The sequence below is a fragment of the Dysidea avara genome, chromosome 9, assembly GCF_963678975.1.
Source record: "Dysidea avara chromosome 9, odDysAvar1.4, whole genome shotgun sequence".
Lineage (NCBI taxonomy): Eukaryota > Metazoa > Porifera > Demospongiae > Dictyoceratida > Dysideidae > Dysidea > Dysidea avara.
The window spans coordinates 14363728-14378949 of record NC_089280.1 but is presented as its reverse complement, the minus strand read 5'-3'; the positions used below and the strand labels follow the sequence as shown (position 1 = coordinate 14378949).

At 40.2% G+C, this 15222-nt stretch overlaps 1 long non-coding RNA gene across 1 annotated transcript; it reads left to right on the top strand.

Moving 5' to 3' along the window:
* Positions 1-111: 111 nt before the first annotated feature.
* Positions 112-9918, top strand: LOC136266880 (uncharacterized). The gene is made up of 3 exons (XR_010706340.1): positions 112-185; positions 288-325; positions 9865-9918. It is a non-coding gene; the product is annotated as an uncharacterized lncRNA (long non-coding RNA).
* The last annotated feature ends 5304 nt before the right edge of the window (positions 9919-15222 follow it).

The following is a 15222-nucleotide window of genomic DNA, read 5'->3' as shown; positions in this document are numbered from 1 at the left end:
ATATGGGCTCCTCTGATCCACCCACACATTGTGTTGCAATAAAATTATGATAATACGTTTACTAAATCAACTAGTAATTATTTAGATTAATGATTATGATGTGTTTTGTGTAGGTACAGCCACCACCTCGACGGCGCCAGCCCAGTCAATAACATCTACTAGGGCTGGCGAGCGCCATCTTCCAGGTACGTTCAGTATTATTTTAGTAATTTTACAGGTATTGTTTTAGCTATATGCAAGTACAATTACATATTCATTGATTATTATATTTGTATTTGTCATAATAGATGGTTTCTGGCCGACTAGGGAGATGTACAGAACACCAGTGAGTATGTTTATTTATTTACTCTTGTTAGTATGTACACAAAAATAGGAATTTCAACTAGAGTAGGGACCATAGTACACCAATAAAAAAGTACTGAAACAAGCTGGAGTAGTGCACAATATTAAATCATAGTATAACCAAGAATAACCAAGTATAACCAAATCATAGTATTAACTCTTGGTATAACAATAAGGAGTGTTATATCCCTACTGTGATTTAATGGTTGGACCTATGTGTACCAAATTACACCAATTGCTTACCTTTCAGAGTATCCACTGTGCAAGTAACCAACAACTAAGGTTCCCACCATTTTAGATAGTTTTTGAACCGAGGTTGACTGTAGCAGAAAAGCTCCAAAGAGGAGGAAGGTGGGGGCCCAGCCAGAAGGAAAAATCACCCAAAACGAGCCTCACTTTTCCCAGACAAATAAGAGGCAATATTGGTTAGGCAAAACTAAGCTCAAACAAGCCTTGAGATCGACCCGAAATGCTTTCAACAAATTGCTATGGATTTTTTTATTTTAAATTCTAGTTACTGACTAACAGAGCAAGTAACTGACTGATGCCTTCAGACAAGCATAACTCTATTGGCTAAGGCTACGGCTTGAGTTTTTCACTGTTTGATGTTGCTTCTGCCAGAGAGGTGCCTTTTGCCATACCACAGTATATACAATGCATTCTTCATGGACATACCAGTGTTCTTCTTTGTATCCCATGGTAAAGGATAGAATTACGCTCATCAGACTTCTACTCCTATATATATAGGCAGAAGTACTGTAAAATGGCGCACCCCTACGTACAATGCTAGTCCTATATATATAGGAGAAATTTTGCATGGGGGTATGCAAAATTGCCCCTATATATATGGGAGAAATTTTGCGTGGGGGTATGCAAAATTGCTCCTATATATAGGAAAAATATTGCGTAGGGGTACGCAAAATTTGATTATGCATGTAAGGATTTACGCACAAAGGAGTTTGGTGAGCTTTAAATAAGATGTAAGTAGGTCATTTTGAAGAGCTGCTTTATTTGGCCTCCAGCCTTGTTTATACTGCTATATTTGACATTAATATTATTCCGTAAAGGTGATTTTCATAGCATAAGATGTTTCTAGCAGGGCCAGAGGAGAGTCGGTCAGGCCATTGTATATGTTGAAATTGCTAGTGCTGCCAATGAGAGAGGAGTTGCTGCACAGTGGGTGAAGCACACAGCAAAGCGCGAAGCACAAGCATTCTAGGGGAGTCTGGGGGCATGCCCCATAGGAACTTTTTGAAAAATTAGACACTCAGATATGCAACTTTAGTGATATTTTACTGCTAGGTAGCTAAATATGCTCAAGCCTATCTGTTGCTCCTCAGACTATTTATACTATATATAATAGGTAGATAATTGTAGACCTGACATACAGGGGACGCAGCATGAAACTTGCTATATGGCTCAGTGTACAGTTAGTTATAGCAATTAGAAGTTCAAGGGGGTCTAGAGGTGCAACCTCCAGGAGCTGCAGAATTTTGCACTTTAAAGGCTTGAAAATGCCTTAAAATTGATGCTAAATTAACTAGCTAGCAACTTGCAACTTTTCCTCCAAATTTCACACGGAACCCATGTAGCATGACAGCCTATAATTTACGAATGGCTCAGGGCACGTAGTGCCTGCATGCTATTAGGAATTACATGAGGAAGGTGAAGTCGATATATCAACATGTAATGAGCACAATTACGCACTATCACAGCAATTTGAAGAGTTCACGTGAGTACAAACAAATAAAATGATGTCATTCTTCTGGTATCCGGACTATATAAACCGCCACGTGTCTCTTCCAACTCGGCCCTTTGTAGACTATACTCTACTGGAGATGTGCATCAATGATTACCTGTATGTAGAAAACTGCACATATTATTAGCTATAGAAAGGGGTGGGGGGTGGGAAAACGTTGATATATTGACTTCACCTTCCTCATGTAATTCCTAATAGCATGCAGGCACTACGTGCCCTGAGCCATTCGTAAATTACATTTCGGAAGGCTCTGTCTCAATATCAACATGTAAGTTTGACGCTTGAGCAGATGACAAAACTGCTGTCCCAAAGGATGATTTGTCATCTGAATCCTTGGTTGGACGGAGATAAAACTTTTGGAACGTTCCTGCTGATGACCAATCTGCTGCTTTCAAGATGTCTGCTGTTGTTACTCCAACAGATGCAGCAGTAGAGCTTGATGCCCCCCTGACTGAGTGAGCTTTAAAGATCTCAGTATTAATGCCCGCTTCCGTCAAGCATGTTTTTAGCCATCTGGCTATAGTGCTGCCAGTCACTGGGTCATGCTTTCCAATCCAGGATAAGAACAGCAAGGTTTTCTTGTTCTCTGTTGACCAAGCCCTAAACTCCATTGTTCTGGCTTCGTATGCTTGCAGTGTAACCACTGGGCAAATACTTTGATCCTCTGGATATCTAGGGTAAAAGAAATCTGCCAAGGGCTTTGATTCCCTACTTTGTTTAGATAGATGCTGCGCCGTGAAGGTGACGCCTGCCTCTGAGAAGGAGCGTGCTCTAATGTCCAGTTTGCTTAAGTCCACTGACCTAGCTGGTCTAGTCAAGGCCATCAACATAGCTGATTTTATTGTAAGCAAACGGAGTGACAATGTACCATTCCCACCCAATCCTTTCAGATACCTCAATACCACACCAACATTCCAGAAGGCTGAGTATTTGGCTACAGGCGGTCTTTCATTGAAAACACCTTTAAGCATTCTAGTAGTTAAGGGGTGTTGACCTATTAAGTACCCATCCACCTTTGAGTGTAGCGCAGAGATAGCTGACCTGTATGAGTTCAGCGATCGATAAAGATATCCTTCCTTAAATAGGTCTGCTAGAAAGTTTGCCACATCTTCTACAGGTCCCTCAGTGGGATTTCTATTCCTCTGCGAACACCAGCGGGACCATTTCAAAAACAAGGAGTCGTAGTTTGACTGCGTTTTGGGTCTCCAAGATGCGAGGAGGAGGGCTGAAGCCTCTGAAGAAATTCCTCGTGATTCAAAGGATTCCCGGATATGGGCCATGCCACTAACTCCGGTACTCCTTGGTTCATTATGAATTCTTGACCGGCTGGTAGGATGACTAGATCCTCCCTCGCCGGTAGAATTCTGGGGTAGTCCTCTAGCATTTCCAGAATCGTTGGATACCATGGTTGCGATGCCCACAGGGGAGTGATCATCACTACTCTTGCCATTTGTCTCTTTATCTGACTCAGGCAGCGTGCTATCAGGCACCATGGTGGATTGGCAAATCCCCTCGTCTGAGCCCAGTCCTGGTTGAACGCATCCGTCGCAATTGCTTCTGGGTCTAGTCTCCAACTGTAGAATTTCGACAGTTGCTTCGTCAGTCGGGATGCAAACAGGTCTGTCTGTAGTGGGCCCATCTGCAGCTGTATCCGCTCGAAAACCTGGGGGTTCAGCATCCAGTCGCAGCGATCCTTCGTTGATTGCGATTCCTGATCTGCTGTTGTATTGTCCTTCCCTGGTAGGTGTTTTGCAACCAGAAAAACATCCCTCTGTACACACCAGTCCCAGATCGTGAGTGCGAGCTGACAGAGTTCCTGGGAGTGCGTTCCCCCTAGCTTGTTGATGTATGTCACCGCCGTGACATTGTCCGACTTCATTTGGACGGTGATCCCGTTGCTGTGCTTGACAAAGCACTACAGCACTAGAAAGGCAGCTAGTAGTTCGAGATAGTTTATGTGGTGAGAGGTTTCCTCTTGGGACCATCTTCCACCCATCTGGAGCTCGCCTTGTCGAGCTCCCCACCCCATGTTGGAGGCATCTGACTCTATTGTCATGGTTGGTACCCGGGGTCGGAGAGGAGATTGCATTCGGATCTTCCTGTCTAGAGCACACCACCATTCGAGGTTGTCCCTGGCCTCGTTGGTCAAGGTCAAGTGGGTGCTGAACTTTTTGGCAGTGTTCTCTGTCTCCATGGGATGGCTCTCCAGAGACACAGAGTTGATTAAAAACTGCAGTGCTCTGAAATGCAGAGGAGCTTGCCATATAGCCCGTGTCGAGGCTAAGGCCTTCCCCACAAACCTCGCTAGGTCTCTCACCGAAACACTTGGTTGGTGAAGGAGGTGTTGGGCTAGCTGCTGTATTTTCCTCAACTTCTCGGATGGGAAAATGAGCTGTAGGCTGACTGTGTCTACTTGGAAGCCCAAGAACTCCAGATTCTGGTGTGGAGTCAGTATAGATTTCTTCCGATTGACTACCAGTCCCAGAGCCTTGAAGAGCTGGCAAATCAGTGGAGTCAACTGAGCCAGTTCCTCCATTGACTGATGCAGAACCAGAATGTCGTCTAGGTATATGACTAGACGTATGCCCATGTGCCGAAGTGCTCCCACTACAGGTTTCATTATTTTGGGGAAAACTCGTGGGGCAGATATCAACCCGAATGGGAGACACTGAAATTGGTAAGTTTTGCTTCCCCATTGGAACTGGAGGAGGTGTTGATGCTCTGTGTGGATTGGTATCTGAAGGTAAGCATCCTTCAGATCCAATTTTATCATCCAATCCTCCTGTTGGATGAGGTCGGGGAGGGTGTGTAGTCCCTCCATTTTGAAATGTTCGTGTTTCACGAATGTGTTGAGTGCCTTTAGGTTTATTACCGGCCTCTGTCCCCCCTCCTTCTTTTCTACCAGGAAGATTTGTGATACAAATCCTCCCTGGGAAGGTGTGGTCTCTACCACTGCACCTTTGGACAGGAGTTCTATGATCTCTGTGGAGATCATTTTGCTCTTCTCTACCGAGCAGCTTATTGCTGGCATCGGTCTTAGTTGCCAGGGCAGTTGAACCAGTTTTAGTTGGTACCCCTTTAAGGCTTGCAAGACCCATCGGTCTTGAGTTATTTTCTCCCAGTTTGTTATGAACTGGGCTAGCCTCCCAGCCAACATGGGACTGGTGATGGTCAGATTCATCTGACCTATCAACACCTCGAGGTGATGCTTTTGAGCAGCCACCTGTATTAACAATGGGGTAGGGTTCACAATTGTATGTAAAATTGACACATGAGGTGTTAACATGTTCAAAGGTTCTAGTCAAGATTTTCCTTGTGAAGTCTTTGCTCCTAGCTCCTTCCTTGTCTTGTTGGCTGGCCGTAATATTTGGTCATGTGTTTCGCTGAGGGTGGCCTTTCTGAAAACCCGACTGCTTGGGCTTAGGAGGGATCACAACCTTCCTCAGAGCTGCTGCTGCTTCCATCCTTGCCTTGGCCTTCTCCCCAAAGTTTTCTCCAAATAAAAGTGGCTGGGATTCTTTGAAATCCTCGTCCTTCATCAGGGTCTGCAGCTGAGGATTCAAGTGTTGCATGATGGCCTTCCTCCTTAGGGATGAGTGATGCTGAGCTGCATCTCCCAGTAACTGAATGGCTGATTGTACCATGGGAATGGCCTCCTTAATAGTGAAGGTTTCTTCCGCAGTGTTCTCTAAGAGAGCTGCTAGAGGAGCAATGGCCTCCATATACATCTCTTGTGTTCTGAAGGCCACCTTGTCATCCTTCATGGCAGCACTGGGAAGGGTCGCCGCCACCACATGAGATATGGTAGGACAAGTAGTCCACCTCGAGTCAGGCTCGCCGTATCTGGCGACCTGCTTCTTCCTGTCCTTATAGACCAGGCGGGAGTTAAAGGTGGCTTCCAAGAAGGCTTCGCCCTCTTCTGACAAGGTAAACCGGGTGGTATGAGAACTATCGCTCTCTACCTCGCCGGTCCCTGGGAGATCGCCATATCCTCAACAGAGTCACCATCGTGACTTTCATCTCCTTCGCTATCGTCATTGCGCCGACGTTTCTGAGGGTAGGTCCTTCCATCATCCTTCGCCTTCAGATTGTTGACGTCCTTCTGTAAGGTATTAACTGTGGCGAGCAGTTGTTTCAGTAGATCTTCAGTAGAGTTTTCGCCAGACATATTGATGAGTGCCGAGTACACACGAATCGCTGTCACAGCAAATAAAATGCCGAGTTGGAAGAGACACGTGGTGGTTTATATAGTCCGGATACTGGAAGAATGACATCATTTTATTTGTTTGTACTCACGTGAACTCTTCAAATTGCTGTGATAGTGTGTAATTGTGCTCATTACATGTTGATATTGAGACGGAGCCATCCGAAATGTAATTAATTCATTATTTACGACTAGGCAGTAAGCTGTATACAGTGAATTTACACAGCTACAATAAAAAGGCTACATGGCTACAAAAATGCAGTATACTATACTGATTTGTATGCAACGAAGTGAACGGATCATCACGTAAATATACTGGTGGGCAGTCACGAGACCAATCACTATTCGAAAATGGCGCGATGTGGGGTGAGACTGAAAGTTTGCTCAGTATCTCGACAGGATGAGTGGGTAGTTGAAGGAGAGCAATTTCTACTCGAAATCTCATCCAGATGACCGCCATGTAATGTATGGGTGTACAGCTTCCTGGAGCGCCTAGTTTGTCACAGCCAGCCCTTCGCCCAGTAAAAGAAGCCAAGAGTGACAAGCCATAAAGTGCTAATGATTATTGTATGAAGATTGGAATGAAGTGAAGTGTGCTGGTTTAGAATCAAAGAAGGCACCTGCCGTACATGTGATAAATGCCGACTGTCAGCATACGTGATATGTAGAACCCACAATCATATCTGTACAAAATGATGCGAATGCTATATTGTACTGTAAGGTAATTGGAAGTACTGAACGTGTAGTTTTGCACTTTAGTTAGGCTGAGAAACTATAGGTAACTACGCGTACCATGCATTTTCAATAACATCTATAAAATGCACGTATAGATATGATCATCCTGAGATTGCATGAGAGTAATATAGTTCGAGTTGGTCCAACTCCAGATTATTGGTCCAACTCCAGATTATTGGTCCAACTCCAGATTATTGGTCCGGTTCAGGCCCGATCAACCGGACTGTCTCCTCCGGCCTTGTCTAGGATGACTTTAAAGGCAGCTTTTTGGGCAGCGCCTGTCATTTTAGGGAAGATCCAACTTAACAGTACTAGTGTACTGTTTTGATAGCATGAAGTGTGTTATTTCTAAATTTCTTGATGAAGTGGTACCATGTCAATTGCATAAGCACAACTAATCCTACATCACAAATCCTGGCAATGCAGTTATTGTAGTTGAATTTATTCACTTATTTCCTGCTGTACTACAGTGGAACCCCTCTAAGACAGACAACATTGGGGAATTTATTTTTATCCTACGTGAAGAGGTGTCCTTTATTCAGGGGTTCATAAAGCACTGGTACTATTCATTTGGGACCTAGACCTCTGTCCTTTATTTAGAGGCTGTCCTCAATTCAGGGTTGTCCTTTAAGAGGGGTTCCACTGTAATAGAGTAACCAAGCGTATTAAACAGCATTATTACTATAGCCTGTGAATGATTGGTAGTATAACACGGATATTTCAGTAACTGTTCGATTATGCAAAATGGAAACTTGAAATGCGTATGTGGGTGGGAATGACTTTTCATGTAATTAAACAGTTGTAGATATTCGAGTATGCATTCTTGCTGTGAGGTCTGTCAGTGCTGTTGGCCTACCTTGTAACTACTTGATTTCTGAGGTCTAGGGCAACTACATTTGTTTTTTCTGACTTACCACTGCTCCATTGACACACTATTATTTTTAAATGATGATCCTTTACTACTATTCAATTCTTTGGATCTATTTAGAAGAAGCTTTCTTGGTGCCACCACTGACATATGGGCGTCTACAGTGGAACCCCTCTCAAAGGACACCCCTGAATTGAGGACAGCCTCTAAATAAAGGACAGAGGTCTAGGTCCCAAATGAATAGTACCAGTTCTTTATGAACCCCTGCATAAAGGACACCTCTTCATGAAGGACAAAAATAAATTCCCCAATGGTGTCTGTCTTAGAGGGGTTCCACTGTACTCCTTTAGACATCAGACTGAGAGGTGCTGAAGAGGGGTGGTGTACAGTTTTGAAACTGTTGCAGAGACATCTTTGTGTTTAATTATATCTGAGTTGTATGCTCTTTAGATGTTACTGTAAATAATGTGGAAGGCATTAGACAGTTAGAAGAAAACCCAGTTAAACAAGCATTATAAGTAACACTGATCATACATGTTTTGACTTTATTATGCTTAGTCAATACTGTGCAAGGTCACGGTGTAAAAAGAGAAGTTTTTTAAATGGCAAAAAAGCACAAGTCTTCCTCATCTCAACTATACAGTATGGATCACCCCAAATGGCACACACTGCCAAGAAAACCGTTTTTAAAAATCATCCTACAGACATCTTGCATGAAGAAATCACCTTTGCGGAATAACATTAGTCAAAATAATTGTTATAACATGCCAATGTAGGGATTTTCTCACCAAGCTATATATACATGCCATTATTTATCGCTTGTTCTACTTCTTTTAATCAAAAATTTTAAAGTGAAAAATATAGTGCCAGTTGTTTTGCTATCTGTGGATTCAGTCAACTGCCTATACAAGTGCATTTCTTGAGTTCGAATATGTGACATCTTTAAACAGGTGACTGTCAGCACATCTCATGAAAAATCTTTTAGTATGATAAACAGTTTAGTCCAAGGATGCACAAAATTTCTTACAATTTTGCGTACCCCATGCAAAATTTCTCCTATACATATAGGAACAATTTTGCGTACCCCCACATAAAATTTCTCCTATATATATACGAACAGTTTTGTGTACCCCATGCAAAATTTCTCCTATACATATAGGAACAATTTTGCGTACCCAACGCAAAATTTCTCCTATACATATAGGAACAATTTTGCGTACCCAACGCAAAATTTCTCCTATATATATATAGGAACAATTTTGCATACCCCCACGTAAAATTTCTCCCATATATACAGGAACAATCTTGCGTGGTATGCAAAATTTCTCCCATATATATAAGAACAATTTTGCGTACCCTCACGCAAAATTTCTCCTATATATATAGGACTAGCATTGTATGTAGGGGTACGCTATTTTACAGTGCTTCTGCCTATATATATGTATAGGAATAGCACTCCAATTAGCATAAAACTGTACATTACTGTGTCCCATTTAATCTTGGCTGACAGTGAAAGGTGTCAATTGGTGGTAGCACATGATGGCTTCCCTTTGAAACAGAAATCATCCGTATTTTCATAGTGGCCACTTTAATTACAGAGGCATTTTTCAAACTGTTCTTGATCCGTAATGCTGTGTAATGGGTTGAACATAGCTGACAACAAAGCATAATGGGTACTTTACATTTCAGAGGTAGCTGGGGGTGTGGGGCCATTTCTTTTGATGCAGTATGCGTGGGTTCACCAATCATAATAATTTTATTTTGACAAAAAAAATTAACAAAACAATTGTCAATGAGCACAGTAGGGATTAAACACTTCTTATTGTTTTACTGTGATTTAATATCGTGCACACTCCAGCTTGTTTCAGTACTTTTTAGCAATGTGATGTGGTCCCTATTCTAGTTGAAAATTCAATGTACTTCTTTTATTATATTTTGTATTCTATTACTATGTAGCTACAATGACTACCAGTGGCACCTCACACGGTAAGTTAATAAGTAATGTACAGGAAGATTACGTATAACCATCACCCTCATACAGGGAGCAGCAGTAGTCCTGCTCGAGGTATGTTTACTTGTAAGAGATTCCCTATCTCTCTGTGTGTTGTGTGTGCGTGGGTGTGTGTATGTGTGTGTGTGTTTACGGAGTCTATTGGTGTGTGCAATGGACTACATCAATGGCCCCTGTCTTGTGTAGTCCAGCTTGTTTCAGTACTTTTTATCAATGTCCCTACTCTAGTTGAAAATTCAATGTACTTGTTAATATTGACTTTTATTATATTTTGTATTCTATTACAATGTAGCTACAATGACCACCAGTAGTACCTCACACGGTAAGTTAATAAGTAATGTACAGAAAGATTATTTATAACTGTCACCCTCATACAGGGAGTGGCAGTAGTCCTGCTTGAGGTATGTTTACATGTAAGAGATTCCCTATCTCTCTATGTGTGTTGTGTGTGCATGAGTGTGTGCACGCATGTGTGTGTTTACGGAGTCTATTGGTGTGTACAATGGACTACGGCAATGGCCCCTGTCTTGTTTAGTTTGTATTTTGGTGCAGTAGTTGATGATTGGAGAGGCAAGTGCTCTGCAGCTGGGGTGGAGTTTAGGTACAAACATGGTTGTAAATTGGTGGGCGACATAACTGCAAAGTCCAAACTACTTCTTGGTTTTATCACAGAGTCACAGTTTGCAGATGATGCTGCTTTGTATGCCACCTCAGAAGAGAATTTTGTTACTGTGGAATAGTCTTTTGTTGGTGTAGCAAGTAGCTGGGTCTTACAGTTAGTTTAATCAAAAAGTTTTGTGGATGGTGTGCTGGTGTATGATGAATCAGTAGAAATGGTTAAGGAATTTTCCTACCTTGGTTGTACTATTTCATGTGATGGTGGGATAGATGGTGATGTTAAAGTAAGAATTGCCAAAGCAGAAAATACCTTTGGTTGTCTCAAGAGGTCAATCTTCACTAACAACTGCTTATCTATTGCTGTTAAGCATGCTGTATACAAGGCAGTGGTATTGGCCACACTATTGTATGGTTCAGAGTGCTGGGCAGTCAAGGCTTATCATGTACATCAGTTAGAAGTGTTTCACCATAGGTGTGTACGGTGTATTTTAGGAGTGTCTAGACGTCAACAATGGACTAAACACATTTCTAATCATAGGAATGATTTTAAAATACGCCATATGTTTTTAGTGCTGATATCTACTTCCTGTGGGCTGTAGATGTGCAAAATAAGAAGAAGATGGAGATTCGGGGCAATTTTGGAAATTAAAAAAAACTCCCAAAACCACTTCTTTACTATACAAAGTGAACTGGTCATTTCAAATATGTACAATATTGCCTATTACACAATGTTTAGGCTTTGGTGTCATGTGCATTTTTGTCTACCATCGTATAGTGATGTGCAATATACCAAAAAAATTATGGACATTGCAACAATACAGATATTATGTCGAATCACAATAACTGAACATCAATATTTATTGTGTAGTCTATTTTGCTGCAATTTCAATATATTGAGTAATATTTTGATAATTTACAACTTTTGGTGCATGATTGTGCAGTAACGGTAGAAATGAAGCTTAGTTCTCTAGTTTAGCCATTTTAAAAAGTGTCTACACTGTACCAGTTTCCAACATTAACTTCATCAAAAATTATATTTAAAACATAATTTTCTATTTAAAGCTAAATTGTAAATATTGGCTACCCACACAATTAACCAAAAGAAAAATACCAAAAAAGTATCAGAATTTCAATATTTTACCAATTTCATATCGATATTGTACCAAAATCAAGGTCCTAATATTGCACATCACTACCACAGTAGTTACAATTTTATAACCCTTTTGTGTCCCATTTTTTCTGTAGTATAACAATGGGTTCACTGCTGACTGTATCACATCATTTTGTTTAGTATAAATTGAATCCCATGTTTTATAGTTGTTTAGTGTTTGTATGACCCTATCCACTTCCTTAGCACTTTCGGCTACATTGTGAACATAGCCTTTGTGGCTCCTTTATTCCACCCACACACGTTTATAACACATTGAACAAATCAACTATGATTAATGATTATGATGTGTTACAGTTATGTGTTTTCTACAGGTCCAGTCACCACCTTGAGCCCGCCAGCCCGGTTTATTACATCCACCAGGGCTGTCGAATGCCGTCTCCCCGGTACATTCAGTATTACTTTTATATTATTTTATAGGACGAGACATCATAAAACTTCCAAAACATTAAAATTTTAGGAGAAATTGTTTTTTTCAAAATATCATATTAGGACTACGTATGATGTACTAGGTAATGCATGAAAAACACTTTTGGTTGCTCCAAATATGGAATGGCTCTACAGTACTACGTAGATTTATAATTTCATGGGTTGTATTTTATAGTCTAGTTTTTGGTTTAGTCCTGCTAACTTTTTTAAAATTCTATATATTTCAGTAGAAATTTTACACAATATGTATACACTGTATATATAAAAGAAATTTCAAAGCCATGCTTGTAAAGGTTTGCCAGTTTTTTTTACAATCGGTACTTTCGAAAATGGTGCTATACAGTGTATCATGTTTTCTAAGGATAAATTTGCAAATGTTTTAAGGTGGAAATTTCTGTTACAACTATAGATAGTTTGAGTTTCAGTGAATAGTTGGCAGACACACCCAAACTTTCAAAACATAATTTCTAATAAAGCATATTATAGTTGGTGAATTAGTATGAAAATTAAGACAATAAAATGTGTACAGAACACTTGTTCCAAATTTGGTGGCTACTTTGGACTAAAGTTATGAGAGAAAACTCGTGAGTGTGTTGTTTTTAGAAGTTTATGATGTCTCACACTATAAACAGTGTGTACAGTCTTGTGTACAGAACTAATGTACTATAATGAAGCATTAAGTTCTAATTGTGTAGAGCAGTAATTTTGCAATTATTGTTTGACCTGTGCAAGTACAAGTAGTCAATTACATATTGATCATTATATTTGTGTTTATCATAACAGATTGCTTCATAACTCAGAGGGAAATCGCTAGGACACCACCAGCTAGCACATCGCCAGTGAGGACATCACCAGCTAGCTCACCACCAGTTAGCGCATCACCATCTAGGACATCACCAGGTGTGTTTATATGTATATCTTATTACACAAGTATCACCAAATTTTGTAGGCTTTTTGAAAGTTACCATTTCGGTGTAAACAGCATTACCAAAACATTTCACTATATTACTGTAGCTTCTGTATTTCTCCCCTTTGATAGTCAAAGTATTGAATGATCCCAAAAAGGGAGCTATCCAAAAGCTAATCTTTAAACTTTCAGATGATCTACATAGTCTCTTAGGACTACCTTGAAATGTTTGGTATTGCCTCTCTACTCTGTAAGTTTTGCTTTCTGTATGAAGGAGTTGCACTATACATACCTGGAGCAAACTAGCTGCTCATGGCTTGTAATTTGATTTACATTTTCTGTTTGTGTTTAGTATACTGTTATTTTTCATATTTGTTTAGGGAGGTCTTTTTCTGATGCTGTGAGAGGATTGCCTGCAGCTGGTAAGCTTGCTTGTGTTAGTATGTAAATTGATTACATGTAAATATCTTCATGAGTAGATATTATGAGGCAATGCTTTGTAGTATAATTACATACTATTTAAGGTAGTACTAAATAACAAGAATCACAAAGATTTGCCTTTTTTGCTCAATAATTAAGAGGGAGCCAATATCTCATTGCTTTGTATCATGGGTCAATCCCATGCAAACACACCTAAAGCACCTCCAATGAGTTTTGTACATACTGTACGTAGATTCCCTAAAATTTCATCACCGATCTTGTGTACGTATATGATCTTGTCTAAAATTCAAAACGAAGATAACACACCATTTTTTAGCAGCTGAAGCTCACATGATCTCTGCAATACCTAGAGCCCAAACATCCTTGTAAACATGGTACAGTGTTGTCCACTGTTAGTTTGTGTAACAATCCAGTGCCTGAGCAATGCTAATGCAAGATTCTATCACTTTCAGTTGTAGAAATTCAATTGTGGGTGTTGAGTGCTTTGTTTATCTCATACAGAAAAAACATATTTTGTGGCCATAGTGTAAGAGAGGTCTCCTGGGTGATGACTATTTGCAGTCATGATGTAACTGATGGGTGTTGTATATCAGCGTGTGTATTGGCATTCCTAAAACGAGAAATCCAACAAATAATAATAACCATCATAGTCATGAAGTGTGCAAGCCACATCAAGGACACATCCTAAAGGGAACCAGTTGTACATATTTTCTCCTAATCATTCGGCCAGACCCAAATGAAATTATTTTATTTCTACAAAATTTTAAGAGAATCTACAGTATTAAGAGCATTACAGATTATTGACTAATTAGCTTACCATATAACTCAATTGACAATTCTAACAAGTGCCGTATGATACACATCTGAAGGATTTTATATTTTGTTTATGCTTGTTTACATCGTACTTAGGTACTTTACCACCATCTACAAGTACCAGTGCAGCCTCTCCAAGTAAGTATTACATGTATATACTGTATAGAATATTTAACAAACTATGTTATCACTTTTTCATGATTTGGTTTGTGATTATAGTTGGTAATTAAAGGTGCTATTTGAAAACAAGCAATTTTTTATTCATGTGTTGTGATTTTCATAGGACCTCCCATGGTGAACATGGTCATACCACCGACCATGCCAGGTATGTTGGCATGCAATGTATAGACTTACAGTCAGTACCACTGAATCACTTTAACACATTGAAGATTGTGCATCGTCACCGTGCATCGTCACCGTGCATACGTTATCGGTTCCTGTACATTTCTCAGCATTAATTATTAGCACCTTGTAGAGTTGGGATTGCTGATCCTGCCAAGCATGAATGGCCACTCTGCTATCCACATAGAGTTAGCCATGGTACCAAGGAATCTAAAATTTATGCCTCTTTTTACCATATGTGCATAGATACAATTACAGTACAGTTGCATAATAAAAAAGATCACACAATGCAAATAGACACTACAGTGAAAAACTAAATTTTGAGTAGACAAAGCCATCCATTAGCATCAATCTAATCCTAGTGTATCATGGACCCATTCTTCTACGAGCATCATCTTCATGGATACAGTACATTCGCAACAACTGTGTCTTCATCACTGACAATACACTGTACTTTCTTCGTTCTGATCAGCTTCTTTAAAGGTTGAAGGTTCCAATGATTCTGTCGCTCTTTTCAAACTGCTCTTCTTCCTCATGAAATTCTTTCTGTTGTACTCATTGTGGAATTACTACCACTATCAGACC